This window comes from Humulus lupulus, chromosome 7 (genome assembly GCF_963169125.1).
Source record: "Humulus lupulus chromosome 7, drHumLupu1.1, whole genome shotgun sequence".
NCBI lineage: Eukaryota > Viridiplantae > Streptophyta > Magnoliopsida > Rosales > Cannabaceae > Humulus > Humulus lupulus.
Window position 1 is genome coordinate 129,201,579 of NC_084799.1, and position 6,695 is coordinate 129,208,273.

Here is a 6,695-nt window from a genome sequence, read left to right on the forward strand (position 1 = left end):
CTTGTTAATACATCAGAGGAGCGGGGTGAAGAAGCCTCTTTTATACAAGACTCCATCCACTAGGGTGTATCAGACGACTCTATAATCTAATTTACAGGCATCCTTTTTGTCCAAAGGAAACGTTCCATCACTTAAGTACCTCACGATGGGGCTAGTCCATGAATCCTCAGGGACGCGCTAACCGTGTGAACTTCTCCCTCTGTGATACTTAATTTGGACAGGTATTCCACGGGGATAGACTCAAGCGTATCTCCATCTTGGGTGGAGGCGAGCTTTGCAAGAGCATCGTCATTCATGTTTTACTCTCTTGGGATTTTTTCTATGGTATATTGTTCAAACTGGTCCAAATACCCCTTTACCTTTGTCAGGTTTGCAATCATCTTTGAACCTTTCACCTGAAATACCACCAATTGTGAGTCACGAAAAACATACAAATGTGTTACCTTCAGCTCCTTGGCTAGTCGTAGGCTAGCCAGGAGTGCTTCATATTCTGATTCGTTGTTTGAAGCCTCAAATCCAAAAATTATTGCGCAATACATTTTGTGCCCGAGGTCCCGTCATTACTATGCCAGCTCCTGTCCCTCTTTCGTTGGACGCTCCGTCCACATGGAGGTGCCATTCTTCAAGTTGCTTTTGTTCTCCCTTGTAAGTCAGTTTGTTTTCTTCTATTTCTCCTTCTTCATGGGGTCGGTAGGCAAACTCAACTATAAAGTCTGCAAGTACATGCCTATTGATTGAGACTCTTGGGGTATAGGTGATATCAAGCTGACTTAATTCAATCGACCATTTCAACAACCTTTCTGAAGTCTCCGGTTTATGCAAGACTTGACATAAATGGGTGTTGGTGGGCACTTCAATAGCATGAGCGTGAAAATAGGGCCTTAGCTTTCACGAGGCCAATACCAGAGCGTATGCTAATTTTTATATTTCTGGGAACCGGGTTTCTACATCTACCAACCGCTTGCTTACAAAGCATATAGGCTGTTGGTGCCTCTTTTCCCCTTTGACTAAGGGGGCACTAATGACGTGTTCCGACACTGCTAAGTATATGTACAACCTTTCCCACTTTTCAGGTTTAGCTTAAAGGGGTGGTTTTTCGAGGTGTTCCTTTAGCTTAGCAAAGCCCTCCTGACAATCTTCATCCCAAGCGAACTTTTTACTCCCTTTTAGGATGTTGAAGAAGGGGAGACACTTGTCGGTGGATATTGAAATGAACATGTTGAGTGCAGCTACCCTCCCTATCAAGCATTGCACCTCCTTTTTGTTTCTTGGTGGGCTTATCTCCAATAATGCTTTGATTTTATCAGGATTGGCCTCAATGCCCTGGGAGTTTACCATAAAACCGAGGAATTTTCCTGACGAAACTCCGAAGCTGCACTTGAGTGGGTTTAACTTCATTTTGAATTTTCAGAGGGTATCAAACATTTCACCAAGGTCATTTGTGAGTTCTTCTGCTCTCTTAGTCTTCACCAACATATCATCAATATATACTTCCATATTTCTTCCTAACTGATTTGCAAACATTCTGTTTGCCAACCTTTGATAAGTAGCGCCTGCATTCTTTATCCCAAAAGGAATTACCTTATAAACGAAGTATGCTCCTTATTAGCTGGGTTCATGGGTATTTGGTTGTAGCCCGAATAGGCATCCATGAAGCTAAGTAGCTCATGCCCAATCGTTGCGTCTACTAACTGATATATCCTAGGAAGTGGGAAGCTATCCTTGGGGAAGGCTTTATAGAGGTTAGTAAAATCCACACAAGTCCTCCACTTCCCATTGGGCTTTGGGAATAGGACTGGGTTGGATACCCATACAGGGTAGAATGCTTCTTGGATGAATCAATTTTCCTTCAACTTGTCGACTTCTTCCTTCAGGGCTGCGTATCTTTCTGGGTCTAGCGCCCTCCTTTTCTGCCTCATAGGTCTTGCTTTGGGGTTGATGTTCAAGAGATGGCACATGACTGATGGATCTATCCCCACCATGTCCTCATGACACCAGGCGAATACATCAAGGTTGTCTTTCAGAAATTCTATCGACTTCTCTTTTGCGTTATCCTAAAGGTTTCTTCCTACCTTTAGCTTTCTCAGCAGCTCATTCATAACTGTGACATCTTCCAATTCTTCTATCGGCTCGGCCCTGGGTTCTTCTCAACCTGGAGGTCTAACTCATATGAGTTTGCGCTTCCATGCACTACCATTTCCATGGGTCCTGACAGTTTTGTGGCTGTGCGGATGGATGCGTTATAACATTCCCTTGCTTCCTTTTCTTCTCCTTTCACACTTGCTATCCCCTCGGGAGTTGGGAATTTTATGGCCAAGTGGTATATTGAGGTTATCATCTTCAATTCTCTTAGGCAGGGTCTCCCTAATATTGCATTGAAGGCTGATGCACAGTCTACTACGACAAAGTTTGTCATTACACTGGTTTGTCTGGGTTGCTCTCCCATGGTGAGGGCCCACTCGATTGTCCCTAGGGGCTGTATCGAGTCCCCAGCAAACCCATACAGGGAGGTATTGTAGAGCTCTAGGTTCATTATGCCCTGACCCATATTTTCTAAGGCTGGGTGATATAGGATGTCTACGGAGCTCCCGTTGTCTACAAGGGCCCGATGCATCCTCATGTTAACTAGCTCGATAGTAAGTACCAAGGGGTCATTGTGTGGAAAATGCACACCCTGTGCGTCTTCCTCAGTCAAAGTTATTAAATTGTTTTCTCCCTAAAATCTTTGTGGGGGTCGTTGTTCCAAGCTTAGGATGCATGGGGGTGAATTTCGCCTGGCCTCCTTGACATATCTATCTCCCCTCTTCCTCGATTCTACTCCAAATCCTGGTCCTCACCTCTCCTTGCACTTCTGGGGCTACATCTCGTGCCCATGGTGAGGGTGGTTTATCTTTTGGTCTTTGATTTTGTCTTCAAACATATCTATCCAAGTGCCCCCTGCGTATGAGTTCTTCGATTTAAATGAATGCATTCCGTCGTGGTGTGGCCAGTGTTATTATGATAATGACAATACTTACTGGGATCTCTTTTCGATTGATCTCTCTTCATTGATGGGGGTCTCTTGAAAGGGACTTGATTCTCATTCGTGACGAAGATATGTTCCTTAGTATTTGTTAGGTCAGTATAAAAGGTGTATCGGCTCTACCTATGTTCACCCACACATTTGGGTTTCCTCGGATGATCGTCTCTCGGCCCTTCGTAGAACCTCTTTTTCTTCGTGCTATTTAGGCCTTCATGGGTTGAGGGTTTTAGGGACGGCTTGCTCTTTCAAGCCTTAAGACTCTTGTGACCATCCTCAAGACGGATGTATTTTTGTGCCAGTTCGTATAAGTGATCTAAGTCAGTGACCTCCCTCTTTAGCATGTTATCCCACAACTTACTGCCCGGGCACACTCCGGCTGTAATGCCCATTTTTAACTCCCCTTGTGCTAGGCTTCCTACTTTAGATGCCTCCATATTGAACCTATGGATATAGCTCTTTAGGCTCTCATCCTCCCCTTGTTTTATGTTAGCGAGGTTGGTGCATGACATATTGTAATCAAGCACTACGTGATGTTGCTGGAGAAAACCGTCAGAAAATTGTTGCCAAGACCTGATGGACCCTGGCCTAAGTCACTTGAACCGCTTGTATGCAACTCCCTTAATGTGAGAGTGAAGCAATGGTATCTGGCTCTGCTATTAATTCCCCTTAACTTCATTAGGTCACTGAACACATCAAGATGGTACTTTGGATCAATATTGCCCTTGTAAGGGGTCATGTGAGGCTCTTTGAAGTTAGCTGGGAGCCGCATAGCTTGGATTTCTCTAGTAAAGGGTGACTCGTTATCAAACTCGTTGTCGACAGCGTGCCCTCAGACGCGGTGATTATCTTGCTCCGTAGGCTCCTCATCTTGGTGTCTAACTCTTGTGTCCTTTTGTTCAAGGAGTCCCTCAAATTGGATGGGTTGGCTTTTCCTTTCCCTTTGTCTTCCTAGGGAGCCACAGGAGGCGTGGTACTCACGCCCAACCTTATTCTGTTGAGCTCTCCCCTCAAGTCTGGGGATGTTTCCCTTGAAGTGACCTCAACTTTATTCTGATGGTTAGCGTCGTTCCTCCACTCCGGCCTCTTAGGTTTCTTTGCCTACCCGAGATGCTCATGCTGCTTTGGCCAAGGGGTATTGCTAGTGGAGAGTTGAGTCCTCCCATCATCCACAGGGATTGTGGTCTCTCCCCTCACATGCCCTCTCTCTTTTCGTTTAGGAAGAGGCATGCTTGATTTTCCCTGTAACATGACATTTAATACCTCTTGCATGTTTTCTAAGGTGGTTTCTAGCCTTTGGCTCTTTTGGTGTAACTCGCGTATCTTATCCTAGAGCTCGAGCTTATGGAATGTACTCGGGCGCTCTTGCCGAGCCTGCGCATTGAAGGACCCTGATCCCGTCGGCCAGAGCTCGACACCGGTGGTGGCCTTGGGGGAGGGAATGCTCCCGCACCACCTGTAGGGGCGGCAGTTGGTCCTGGATGGTCTCAATCAGGCTGGACAGCTAGGGATGAAGTTTCTTTTGTCTTCGAACAAAATTTCAGATATCTCCAAGAACTTAAAACTTGAATATTAGAATAGAATTGGAGAGAATGTAGAAAATATGTGTATTGCTAAAAAATGTCTGGTTACAATGCTCAAAAATTCGACCCCCATCTCAGGTGAAGGGAGGTCATATTTATAGAAGAGCACTATTGGCTCAATGTACATGGTGTTCCTGAGGAGACAAGGCCCTGCACATCCAGACAATAGGTGGTAATGGCACTGGGAAAGTGGTGGTCGGCTCTAGTACATGCCAGGGGTCTGCAAGAGCACTTCAAATTTTGCACTAGGTTGTACCTCCACCATCTGCCTAGTACAAACTTTAGAGGTTGGCTGGGAAAGACCTCATCATGTAACCTACTTGTACCGCCACTACACTTCTGGTGTGGAGATTAGGTTAGACACCTGGGGTCTTCAGGGCCGTATCCCCGTACTCGTACACATATTTTGTACCTGGGGTTGACAATGTCCACTTCTTATTTGGCGTGGACATTGTATCCATACCTTAACTCCTCTTGGTTTGTTAGTGCATTCTGTACCCGTACGAGCTCTTCGAGTCATAAGTAGGTTTTCACCCTCACAAGGTACCCTATTCCTATGAGCTTCAAGCATTGAGGTCCTTATATGTTATCATGGATGACACGGTTCCAAGATGCCTGGGAGGCAAGAACCTCGCAGGATGGCCTTATGGACCTTAGGCGCGATATCCTCGATGCAAGGTATGACATCATAGGCGAGGCATGTGCCTCGCGACACGCTCGACATGAGATGCGACAATAGGTATGAAGGATGGCCTAGCTAAATGCTTGACGTGAGGCAGGGCTCTGTAGATGAGGCTGTACCTCGCGAGATCTATGAGGTGTGAGATGGGGCACATGGAGTGGCCTTGCAAGACGCTTGGTGCATAGCAGGACTCCATATGCGAGGTTGTGCCTAGCAAGACCTGCAAGGCACGAGATGGGGCACATGGAGTGGCCTCTCGAGATGCTTGGCCCGAGGCGGGACTCTGTAGGCGAGGGTGTGCCTCACGAGATGTGCAAGGCACAAGATGGGGAAACAGAGTGGCCTCACGAGATGCTTGACGAGTGGTGGGGCTCCGTAGACGAGGGTGTGCCTCGTGAGACCTGCAAGGCATGAGATGAGGTACACAGAGTGGCCTTACGAGACGCATGGCGCGAGGTAGGGCTCCGTAGGTGAGGTTGTGCCTCGCGAGACCTGCAAGGTGTGAGACAGGGCACACGGAGTGGTCTCGCGAGACACCTTCGTGAGATGCACCATCATGGGGAAGGCATGCACCCCTACAGAATCTTCAGTGTGAGACATGAAGCCAGGTGCAAGGGGTGACCTTGTGAGACCCTCGACGCAAGGTGCAGGGCCGATTTTGGTTGTTTCCATCCCAAGTTTATATTTTGAGAGACATGATGTGGGGGCCTTTTGCAAGCCCAAAGTTTTAGCATCCACATCGGTCAAGTGTATATCACACTCCAGATTAGGCGTAACCATATCGAGCAGCGCTCAGCGCGCTATTGCCATCCTTGACTTATAAGTCAAGCCTTTTCAGTCAGATAATGCAAACAAGCATACATCACTTAACACTTATCCACATACATAGTATTCAAACAAGCTTAATCAAGCAATCACAGGCACAATCATAATCATGCTCATTCACAGAGGCCCGAGTCCTAATTATGTCTATATTTAACTACCAGCCCAAGCCCTAATCACATACATCACATATTGGGTGCAATTTTCTTACCTCTGGTCGAAACACTAGTTAATTAATGATGAATCCCGAGCATAATTCCGTTCCAAGCCCTAGCGGTACCCTAGTCACAACCATAATAAGCGATATCCATCAATATTGAGTAATTAAAGACTTCCAGACCGAGTCCTTGTCTCTGGGATCTCTAATTCTACTAAACTGAGTAGTATTGTAACGACCCAAATTCACTAATAAGGCTTAAGGGCTTTGATTAGTGTGCCAGGAGGGCATTACTGGAATAATTGTGATTTAATGGGTAATTATATGTTTAATGATGCTTACATGATAATTGATTATATTATATGATGATGTGATATAAATTTTTGAGATATATGCGAGAACCACATTATGATGTGGATAAATCTACAGCCG